This window comes from Magnolia sinica, chromosome 1 (genome assembly GCF_029962835.1).
Source record: "Magnolia sinica isolate HGM2019 chromosome 1, MsV1, whole genome shotgun sequence".
Taxonomy (NCBI): domain Eukaryota; kingdom Viridiplantae; phylum Streptophyta; class Magnoliopsida; order Magnoliales; family Magnoliaceae; genus Magnolia; species Magnolia sinica.
This window is the reverse complement of record NC_080573.1, coordinates 104,004,139-104,017,018: the sequence shown is the minus strand read 5'-3', so window position 1 is coordinate 104,017,018 and position 12,880 is coordinate 104,004,139. Positions and strand designations below refer to the sequence as shown.

The window sequence follows — 12,880 nt, the reverse complement described above, 5'->3', positions numbered from 1 at the left end:
AGCATTTTACTCATTCATTCATTCATTCATTCACTATCCACTCGGGTTGGAGGTGTGCAACTAATTTGATATGTGTACCTTTGCAATGGTCAGGATTTCGGTTGGGCCACGACTAACTTGAGATCAAGAGTTTACCACATTGAGTTTAGCTATCCAAATTTAGGTATGAGATTAGTTTAGATAGAAGTCCCTTGTGATGGACCCCACAACTTGCGATACTACGTACTATCATCCCGACTTCACACTCCAGTTTGGTCATTTCTTTTGTATCGCATATTGCATTGCATCCTCAGCACATAGCATTTGGTTTACTATGCTTCTGTATTACATAACCTGAATAAGGGTGATGGTATTCATGGCTCTTCAGACTTACATATTATATTGCATCATCGATATCTGATATTTGGCTCATTATGACTCTGCATTGCATAGCCGATCTGTATTGCATATTCTGATATTGAATGACTTATAGCCTTGCCAGTTTCCATATTACTTTGATATTGCATACTTGGCACTTACCTTACGCACACACTTACACTACCCTCTAAGCTTTCTATAAGCTTATACACAATAGATGCGTGTAGGTGACGTTAGATCGCAGTAGCGTTGAGCTTGGAGGGTGCAGCTGTCTTCTAGAGCTTTGATTTTTGATATATGTATTTCTCTTTCAGTACTGTATTCAACTATTTATATTAATGGATATGTAATGATGATGTTGCCTTTGTGATTTGGGTAAACTTATGGTTATACTTCTTACGAGAAAAATGTACGTTGAAAAATCCTCCTTGTAGGATCCTAAGATCGAAACCTAGCGTATGGGCACTGAGAATCGATAATGGGGTACTACGGAGGCTTTTGGCACCGGATTCAGTGATCGGGAATTCTGTGACCTCGTTTTTCGAGTTTGGGACGTGACAATTAGAATTACACTTTAAATCAATACGCATTTTATCAAACATGTAGGCATTAATAAATAACCAATGACACATATTACAATCAAACATGAAATATGGACATTCTAGCTATCTACAAAACATTCAGCATAAGAAATCATTAACTAAGACCCTCAATGGTCGATAAATGGAAACCTAGGTATAATGGTCCGCACCTTAAGAGAGGATTTCCACTCTTTGAGCTCCTAGGGTTGGGATTTTGGAGAAAATCACCAATTCCTAATGTAATGGAAGGAAAGATCATTCATTGCACGTAAAGTAGGTATAAGTTATGAAATTGAAGTGTTGAATGCAATTCTTACCTCCGGTTGTAAGTGGCGGTGGATTCAGTGAAAGATTTGGTAAGTTTTAGGGTTTGATCGATGAGATACTAACCCCCAAGCACTAAGATCCTTCCCTCCCTCTCACACTCACTCTCTTCCTCTTTGTCTCTTCTTCTCTTTCTCTCTTAAGGCTTGAAAATTCGTATGGGATCAAAGGAGGTGCCCAAATGACCTATTTATAGCACCAGATTTGGTGCAAATAGCCCTAAGGGTTAGGTTTTTACTATACTAGCCCCAGAAAATTGTGTTCTACCCTTTGGGGGCCATTACGGGGTGTAGAGGTCAACACCCACCATAATATGGTTAGCCCTAGTGATTATCTATGCATAGGCATAATCGGCCTGCCATTTGGATGCGGTGATCGATGAGTATGTTCAGAAGTCAATTCAACGGTCACTAACCATCGATCGGGCCCGCAACTATACATATCTGTGTAGGATATTACTTTAAATTGTTACCCCAAATTTAGTCACAATCTAACAGCCCGAAAGCCACAACTTCGGCAAAGACTAGACAAAGGCAACTAACTTAAATTTTGGACTGATTTTAGGAATATTCACACATCCCATGCACTTACCTTGTGAGTCCAAGTTAAGCGATTCGAGATACTATCGTTGCTCAACATCCGCGATGGACGTCAAGCCCGGTAAGACGGTTATTATTCTATAGTTTCAAGTCTAACAGATCCCTAACGTGCGACCTAGATCTAATCTAGTGAATCTAGGCATTTTCGGGATGAATTGGGCAACAAGATTTATTGTGAACAATGATTGGGGTTTGAATTAGCTAATTTCATGGTGTGACCTATTCGTAATTATAGTTATTAATTAGGGTGATTAGATTCGAAACAATAATTCGGCTCTAATCACCCTATTCAATAACCATAATTCAACTATACTCGAAACTACCTCATCTAGTAAAATATACTAAAATAGGAATTTTTAATTTAATCATATAGGATGATTCCTAGTGTGACTAAAAACATTTTCTAAGAAGACACCGAGTATAAAAACTCTAAGATGGAAAATATACGCATGGCCCATCGACAACATGTAGTTGTAGAAAATTTTCAATTTCAATAGTTTATTTCATATAATATTTTTGGCACTTTTAGTCACTAAATTACTCTTATTATTTTAATAATATGTTATCATCAAGTCTACTTTATCCCCACCAAATTTCATTACATTCGAGTTCTAAAAAAATTCTAAAAATTTCAGAGGTACCAGCTACCTGAAATTAAGATTTTTGGTATAGTTTCCAAAACACGCTAAATTAACCTAATTTAAATCTTATTTTTATTTATTAGTTATTTTTATATTAAACTAGACTCATCAAGATTTAATGTGGCTTTTGAATCACCTCAATTGCAATTGTAAAACAAAAGATGTGAATTTTTGAAGTTAGTGCACCGAAACTATCAAAATTTGTAATGCAGAAAATTGCTAAATAAGGGGTGTGTGGCGGCACCGCCACCTGCTATCCATTTTTGGTAGTGGCACAACCGTCTTGGCAGTGGTACCTCCGAGAACTATCCCAGAGCTCATTTTTCTTGTTGATGCACTGCCGGGGTCAATCCCCGCTCTTTAAATTTCAAATTTTCACTCTTTTGTGCAGTTTTGGTGGATCCTACATCACTCATTTTGGTTTCAAACATGTGCGTATGCATACACAGGCATGCACTCAAATCGATATATTAAAGGTAAACGTCCAAGGACGCCCAACTCCAAGTTGGCAAAAATCTGAGATGTTACAATCTACTCCCCTTAAAAATAATTTCATCCCCGAAATTGGCTAAGTATTTTATTTGGTTCGTATTCAACGAGCCCATTTGTGAATACACTGACCTCGCATATGATGATTCATCTCATACCTATTATTGGGCATATTCTTTAATGATCTGATCTACTTACATAACTTGGTCTAGTTATAGAATCCTAATTGTTTTCCTTCGATGAGTCCATTACTAACGTGTCGAGAACGAATAGGATCCTACTTAGTAATCTAACCATATGTGTTACCTAAATTGACGATCCTGGGCCAGTGAGTTTAGGCCCACTACGCTTCTAATGTGCCACTCTAATCGACTAGATGCATAAACCAACTTAACTAGACTGGGCTCATAATATTCTACCCCCCTTAAAAATCATTTCTACCATAAAGGCTCAAGAATCTATGCCCCAATCCGTACATCGGTACGGGTTAAAATTCGGAGCCTAACTTTCTAACCATCTGGTGTCTGCTAAAAGGACTTCTTTGGGCTTAAACTCATATCGACTATCTTTAAAACTTCTTAACTGTGAAGTAACAAAATTTCAGTTATTAGTAGTAGGGCCAACACGGCATAAGGTTGTGTAGTAGGTCTGAGCCGGATACATCAACCTTCTTCCTGGCCATGGTGGAAAGTTTGTCGTATCATTTCATAATCTTGGTGAATCCATATCTTCTGCATGATCAGGGCATTGAGTTCAATGGTAAGTACCAGGATTTAGATTTTGATTCAAACCTCGAATACTTCGCTTGTCTTTTAATATCATTTAAATTTAAAAAAAAAAAAACCACTTACATATGATATAACAATCCATACATTACAAACCACCAGATTAAAGAAAAACAATAGAAAAAAGTAAATGGTAACCTACTACTAAGTAGCTAGTTTAGTACACTTCTCAACGGCATATCACCTAACTCCATTAAAAGTTAGTGGCAAAATATAACCTTCAGCTCCCACAACTGAGCGAGGGGCTATCGTGCACATAGGTGAACGTGGTCGGACACGCTTGCTTGAAAAACTTAGAGTAGTTAGACCCCCTACATGTCTGCGGGCTGTTGAAATGGTTTATGCAGCACAGCTTGTTCATACCGAACGCCTCACACCCGCTCTTGTAAGCTGTCACCAGCCCCGTACCGGTTGGAACCCGCATTTAAAGCATCGGGGGACACATGGAAAGGAGATCGTCCTTGCATCCAATGACGGGACATGCCCTGGCCCTTATGTGGGGTCACCATAATTGGAAGATTGTAACCATCCACAAGGCTGACCGAGTAAGAGGACTGGTCGTTGTGGGCGTGGTGGAGGCTAAACTACGCCAAGGTGGTAGGTGTCGCCCCACCCGCACCATTACACTCGAGGCGGCCGCCGCAGTCGCCAGTGGCACGGGTGAAGTGGCTGGCGTGGTAAGTATAGTCGATCCGGGCCTAGAGATGGCCGGTCTAGTGGTGGTCTAGAGCTGGGAAGGATCGGTGGGTTAGGGTTTCGAGGGCAAAGCCCCCGTGCTTAAGGACGTCATGGCCCCATATTTGGCTGTATTGCAGGCCCTAAAAAAAATTTTACATTTTTTTTTACATACGCCCCCGCACCCACCTATGGGTATCGAACCCAAGACCTCATGTTGAAACTCCTCATAGTCTACCACTGAGGTAAAGACTTAAACCCACTTCGCTTGTCTATAGTTCCGTCATTTCACTTTCCCGATTATAATAAGTCCTTGGGGAAACAGTCCTAAGCGGCATACTGATTTGACTTTACGTTCAATCTGAGAGATGTCTAAGTTTCCACCAAGCCTAAATGGTTTCTAAGTCCAAACGGCCATCTAAAGAGTTCTTAAAGAAGCCTATAAATATCAAAGTAATTCAACAAAGGAAGGGGGTCTTACACTAGGACAATTAAACAAACCAACTAAGTCAATCTCTCAGTTAACTCAGCATAATTAGTCCTTTATGTTCCTTAGTGTAACCAATAGCCTAATCCTTAGCTGTAATCCAATGTCTACGCTCATACACTTGATGATTTTCATTTCTAATAAGCAGTTATTTTGGCACTTGGGGTCAAAAGTTGTCTAGTTAGAATTGAGTTGACCGAACTTGAATTTTCACGCACTTGAGCACCTCACACATGACAATACTGACCAAAGCAGTCATAGGGTTCAAATTTTTGGACCTAAGTTTGAAAGCATTATAAAATCATAGATTTGATTATATTGTTCATCATTTCTAGGTTTAAGTTCAAAATCATCCAACAATGGAGAATTTAAATCCTAGAGTTCAGTTTCTAAGTTTCAAGTTTCAAAGCGTAAAAAACATGGGAGTTGACTCCTAAAATCAAGAAAATCCGTTACAGGTTCAAACCTCTAAACTTAAGTGTCTCAACGCCTAGTTATTGTGGTTTGTATAATCCTCATTCCCAAGTCCCTGATTGTCTCAATACTCTACCCTAATACCAACCTGTCACACCCCAAAAATGGGCACTTGAGTATAAAGACCCCAGTCCCGAGTTTCCATGTGTGAACCAAATAAAATGCACGTGTGACCTCATTCAGATTTACATTCATTCCACACACGAATAATCAGAGTAATGTAACTCAGTTAGCAAATCCAAAGCGAGATAGAGATAACAAAAAATTTAAAAATATAGGGTTAAAGTCAAAAAGTCAATTCTAATAGTAATGATCGCCCAAAATGAAAATTGTACAAGTCACAATGAAGATACAACAAAATCAACATACGGAGCACACCCAGTCAGGAACTCCAATATATACAAGGACAAAATTAAATAATAAAGGCAAAGTCTTCCCGTATCGCCCAACGGTCCCAAGGCATCACGGCGAAAGTGTAAGCCAACCCAAGCCTACCCACTGGAGGCCTCGATAGCACCTGTATTGACAATAATGCCTAGTTGGTGTTTTAAAACACCGTTTGAGGTGGGAGTGAGTAGCTAATTCAGTGGTTCCATTAGTTCTAAATTATATATATTATCAACCCAATCCGCATAATTAATGATAAACAACCAATCAAGCATATCCTAAATACTCTTGTTAAATCCACATATGAAGATATGATATGATGCATGCTCTTTCCAAACAACACTCCCCCTCAAGCAACTTCAACGCCTATTTCACATATGCCAACACCTCCTCAAAGGTCGCCCAATGCCAAATCGCAAGTCCTATCTAATGCAATGCGATGAATGCGCATGTTAGTTGAGTAGTTATTAGGTTTCATTCATCCAGCATATTGGAGAAGCTAGATTACCCTCATTTCATCATGGTCTCAACTGAATAACTAGGCTCGGGGCAGACGAAGTAGTTCCTTACCTGTGTCTCTTAATCCGTATTTGAGTTTACTACCCAGATGACAACTTCTTAATCAATGTGAGGCTAACACTGGCCCGACCAACTAGCTTGACCGATCACCAAGGACCCAGATGATACAGCCCGAACACACAAGGTTAGGCAGCCCATCATCAGGTGGAGGGCACCCACAAATGATATAAGAGTCGTCACCCAAACACAAATGTGGAGTGATCGTGGCATCATTACAATTTGATATACTAGGATCATAGCCTTCTTGGTTATTCATTGGTCACTACGAGGAGGCTCGTCACCATAGCGTAAGACGACATCTCGGATACGGCATCTCATACCACCATACCCGACCCATGAGTTTAGTAGATCATACCCTTAATGGTTATAAGTAGACTCGTTCAATGGAAACATGGTATCCTAGATTCTGGTCAGTATTGTCATACATCGCAAACATGAGCAGTCAGTCGACTTTTAGGCTGATTCGATCGACTTGTGGCACTCTGGGTTAACCGACATTGAGTGCAAGCATCCTATATAGTCCAACTATTGTCGGTCATAAGTGTTAGACCCGGGTCGACCGAACAAGTCTAGGGTGGTCGACCTAACTTGGGCCTACCCTTAGTATGGGTGATAGCCGACTGACCCAATATCGTAGGCAATCCTAATATCATTACGAACTTAACAACTCATCATGCGATCATTATGTGCATTCATAAGAATCATATATTCAACAACGCATACACTTGGGCATTTCATCAAACATGTGAGCCTCAATATAGTAATACATTCACTGGAGCATTTAATCAAACATGTAAACATCAACAAATCAACACAGTCAATTAAGCATTCAATCAAACGTGTGAGCATCATTGGAATAACACTTTTAATCACCTATACATTTTAGAAAATATATAGGCATTGATAAATAACCAATGACACATACTGCAATTAAACATGAAATATGGTCATACTAGCTATCTACAAATCATTCACCACAAGAAATTATTAACTAGGACCCTCAATGGTCGATAAATGGAAACCTAGGCACAGTGGTCTGTACCTTAAGAAGGAATTTTCACTCTTTGAGCTCCTAGGGTTAAGATTTTAGGAAAAATCACAAATTCCTAATGTAAAGGAAGAAAGTATTATTAATCGCACATAAAGTAGGTATAAGTTACGAAATTTAAGAGTTGAATGCAAATCTTACCTCCAGTTGCAAGTGGTGACAAATTCGGCGAGAGATTTAATAAGTTTTAGGGTTTGATCGATGATATATTAACCCCCAAGCACCATGATCCTTCTTTCCCTCTCACACTCACTCCCTTCATCTTTCTCTCTTCTTCTCTTTCTTTCTTAAGGCTTGAAAATTCGTATGTGATCAAAGAAGGCCCCCAAATGACCTATTTATAGCACTAAATTTGGTGTAAATGGCCCTAAGGGTAGGATTTTTACTATACTAGCCCTAGGAGAATGTGTTTCTACCCTTTGGGGGCCATTACGGGGTGTAGGGGTTAACACTCACCATAAGATAGTTAGCCCTAGTAATTATCTATGAATGGACACAATCGGCTCGCCATTTGGATACATTGGTCGACGGGTATGATGAGAAGTCAGTTTAACGGTCATCGACCATCGATCGGGCCTGCGACTATATGGATCTATGTAGAACATTACTCTAGGTTGTTGTCCCAAATTTGGTCACAATCTAACGGCCCAAAAGCCACAACTTTGGCAAAGACCAGATAAAGGCAACTAACTTAAGTTTTGAACTGATTTCAGGAATATTCACACATCTCATGTAGTTACATTATGAGTCTAAGTTGAGTGATTCAAAACATTAACCTGGTTCAACATCCACGATGGACATCATGCCCGGTAAGAAGGCCATTATTCTATAGTCTATAGTCTAGCAGACCCCAAACGTGCGATCTGAATCTAATCTGGGGAATCTGGGCATTTTCGGAATGAATTGAGTAACGAGATTTATTGTGAGCAATGATTAGGGTTTGGATTAGCTAATTTCATGGTATGACCTATTTGTAATTAGCGAAAACAATGATTTGACTCTAATCACCCTAATCAATAACCATAATTCAACTATACTCGAAACTACCTTATTTAGTAAAATATACTAAAATAGAAAATTTTAATTTAATCATATAGGATGATTCCTAGTATGATTAGACGCATTTTCTAAGAGGACACTGAGTATAAAAACTCTAAGATGAAAAAGACACACGAGGCCCATCAACGTGTAGTTGAAGAAACTTTTCAGTTTCAATAGGTCTATTTCATATAATATTTTTGGCACTTTTAGTTACTATATTATTTTTATTATTTTTATATTAGTTTATCAATAAGTCTACCTTATCCTCACCAAATTTCATTACATTTTGAGTTCTAGAAAAATTCTAAAATTTCTGGAAGTACCAACTACCTGAAACTAAGATTTTCGTTATAATTTTCAAAACACCCTAAAATTAACCTCTTTAAAATTTATTATTTATTATTTATTTTACATGAAACTAGACTCATCAAGTTTCAATGTGGCTTTTAAATCACCTTAATCAGAGTTGTAAAATGAAAAATAGGAATTTTGGAAGTCAGTATACCGAAATTGTCAAAATCTATAATGTAGAAAATTGTTGAATGGGGGGTTGCGGTGGCACCACCGATTCAGAAGTGGCACCACAGCCTGCTGTCCATTTTAGCAGTTGCTCCTCCGAGGATTGTCCTAGAGCTCTTTTTTTTACTATGCACTACCGAGGTCGGTCCCCACTCTCCACCGAGGTCAGTGTCCACTCTTTAAAGTTCAAATTTTCACTCTTTTGTGCAGTTTTGGGGGACCCTACATCGCTCATTTTGGTCTCAAACACGTGCATATGCATGCACAGGCATGTACTCAAATTGATAAATCAAAGGTAATGCCCAACTCTAAGTTAGCAAAAATCGGAGACATCACAATATCACAAATCAACAATTCTAAAGGTACAGCATGATACCTAAAGGTATGAGGATCAACCCGGTATAGGTCATCACCCAAACACCGAGTATGATCACTCAATTCTGAGGTACGGGCTTGTCATGTAAAATCAAATCATTATAAGGAAAATGGCTCATCACCAAATTTCATTCATGCCTGGATCACTTGAACGGTACTCTGGCATGGAACCATCGGCCGAGTAATTTGATGGGGTCCGTTCGAACAATGATTTATCATATTCATTGGTTCTCACTGATCACTACAAGGAGGCTCGTCACCCCAACATAGGCCGACAGCTTGGACACAATATCCTATACACCATGCTTGGCTTATGAGTTTTAATGGGATCATATCGCACTAATGGTTGTGAATAGACTCATCCATTGGGAACGGGATATCCTAGATTCGATTTGGTCATCTCATACATTGTGAATATACATAATCAGCCGAATAATGGACTAATTTGGTTGACCTGGGAGAAACCCAATGCAACCGACATTGGGTGCAAGAATCCCTTGTGGTCCAGCTACTGTCAGTCGTCCGTGTTCAACTTAGGCCAACCGAACAAGCCTAAGATGGCTGACTTAACTCGAGCCACCCCTTGATTTGGGCGGTTTACTGACTGACCTAACATCGTAAGCAATTCTAAACATCACTAAGGGCTAACATTTTGTTAGGCAGACATGATAAGATTTCATGTGAAGCTTAAATTTAACAGCACAATCACTCAAGCATTTCATCGAACATGTAAGCATCAATAACACAACACAATTATATATGCATTTTATCAAATATGTAAGCAATAATAATATAAAACAATCATATAGGCATTTCATTGAACATATAAGCATCGATAAAACAACACATTCAATCACTTAGGCATTTTCTCAAACATGTGAACATCCATAAGCAAGCAATAACACATGTTGCGATCAAATCAAAATGTGAATATGTTATCATACACCAAGCTATATACATATAACAAATCATTAACTAAGACCCTCAAGAGTTGATAAATGGCAACATAGGAATAATGGTCTGCACCTTATATTGGTACGTCGAATTCAGACTCGCTCCTAAGGCTAGGGTTCTATAGATCGGCTTACCGATATCCTACGCCAACACAGTTAGCCCATAAGGAAAGGTTCGATAGTTACCTCTATTTGTAGTCGGGACAATTTTGGCGATGCGGTGTAGTCACGGCTACGTCACAGGCTAGCGAGGATGGGGCGAATCCTCCACTCAGCCCCCTTTTACACTTCCTCCCCCTCTTCTCCTCTCTCTCTCCCTCTCTTGTTGCAAGTGAAAATTCATATGGGAGAGAGTAAAAAAATGAGGGCTATTTATAATTTCAAAATGTGCACAAATAGCCTCAACGCCCATTTTCTTCATCAAACTTGCCCTAGGGGAGGTTATTTTTGACTTACAGGGTCTTTCTGGAGGCCCACTGACTTATCTATACCAGAGGAAGGTGTCCTGTCATGGGATCTACATTTCATCACAGCCGAGAGGCGATCAGACACTTTGATTAGCTGTGGGGACTCCACTTATGATTGACGGCTGTCAGTGGTTGATTGGGGCTGTGGATAGATAGATATACGCAGGGAAATATCTTTAACTCGCATATTGAGTTTAATTGAAACTCAACAGTCAAAAAGTCACAACTTCGTAAAAGAGTAGAGAGCCTAATTCATTTAAAATTTCAGGCTTCTGCTTAGGGCATTCGCGTATCTCAAGCACTCGGCCTTTAGCCCAAGTTAAGCAGTTTTGGGTACTTTCTTAGTTTGCCACCCGCGATGGACGTCAAGCCTGCCAAGGCGAACGTTATTCTATAGTTTCGGGATTAGTAGCCCACTAACAAGCGGTTTAAAGCTTGTTCGGATAATCAGGGTATTTCTAGAATGAATTAGTTAGAAAAATTTCTTATGTGTAATGATTAAGGTTTGGATTAGCTAAGTTCATAATATAGCCTATTCCAATTAACGAAAATGGCGATTTGGTTATAATCACTCTAAACCATTGGTTCTTAGGCTAAAAGTATCATTGGGTCACTTTAGTTTGTTAATTAAGATTTGACCCCTAGTTGTTTTAGCTTTGGATAGATCTTTATTTAATTGTAGTTGTCTTGATTAGTCAGTGATAGGTCGAATAGATTTGAGCCACATATGAACAAATCAAGAGGCCAAACTTTATGTTTAAGTGATCGGACAAATTCGTTGGCTTCCTGCAGTTGATTATTCAAATTTGTGCAGTTCTTTACTGGTACCACCCACGTATAGACTCACCTCAATCGTCAAAAGTCGGCAATAATTGCACTAAGTATAACGAAAAATTTTCAAGGGTTTTTGGAAATCCAAAACATTGAAAATCTGGGACGTTACATGCATCTTGATGGACGTTGTTGTAATGTAAGGTTGTTATAATATCATTGAAATCCTTGAGATGTAGATATGGACTTTTTGAATCAAGTCCATGTAATTTGGGAAGGAGTTGGATCACTCCCAGTTTAAAGTATAAATTACCTACATAAACTAGAAAAATCATGCAAGACGGTATGTTTGTCCTTGCTGGTTTTAGATAGTCCCTCAAAGTTCTGACTGGAGGAACGTAGTGTGCCTCATTCTCATCATGCACCGTCCTAGCCGATGATGTTTCAGGTTCCACATCTATATTCTCATCAAAGTGTGGCTCTTGATCAGTCATGTTTGGAGCATTCACAGCCATGGTTTGAGATAGTATAAGAGTATTTAGATATTTTCTAACTTGATGGCGAATGGAGAGCCCGTCGACTAAACCTCATTCACCTAGAAGTTGTTGTGTATGATCTCTTATCCACTTAGGCATGAACCGCACATGGAAAAAATGAATTATAAACCTAAACCTAGGAAATAAAATCCTACAACAAAAATAAAAATCCTATAGCAAATAGAATTAACCAAAAGCAATTAGAAGAAAAGAGGAACAAAGTTACTAGTGTAGAAGAACTAGGATTAGATGATGTTATAAAACAAAAAATGAAAACAATGTTAGTATTCCTTAAATAAATAAAAAAAAATCTGTAAAAACAACCTAACTAAAACTTCAAAAATTAAATTCTAAAAACAAAACCCTAGGCTAGAACTAGAAAAAAAAAAAAAAAAAAAAAAAACCTAATCTAAACCTAAGTATTCTCAGTGTAAATCCCCAGCATTGGTGCCAAAAACTTGTTATGCAATCTCAAGTGTAGGAATGTGTTGTGGTAATAAACTCAGCAAGACTGAGATCGTTTTACGGGGAATTGGTGAGAACACAGCGAAAGCTAAATGGGGTACTAGGTTTTTATTCCTACAAGAATTAAAAAAGGTTTCAACAATAATTAAAAATAACTAAGGATTCAGGAATCCACAATCAAAAGAAATTGAACTTTAATTCATCTTCTCGAGTTGATAACTTAACTAGAACTTGATTCCAATCCATTCTAATCGGAAAATCATGCAGTAAAATCAATTAAAAAACATCCAATAATATGAGAATAAAATATAGGTTAATCTCTGTAAC

General features: G+C 38.5%; 1 pseudogene; it reads right to left on the bottom strand.

Annotated features, from left to right (window-relative positions):
* Positions 1-3,976: 3,976 nt before the first annotated feature.
* Positions 3,977-12,067, bottom strand: LOC131248228 (osmotin-like protein; annotated as a pseudogene).
* Between the last annotated feature and the right edge of the window lie 813 nt (positions 12,068-12,880).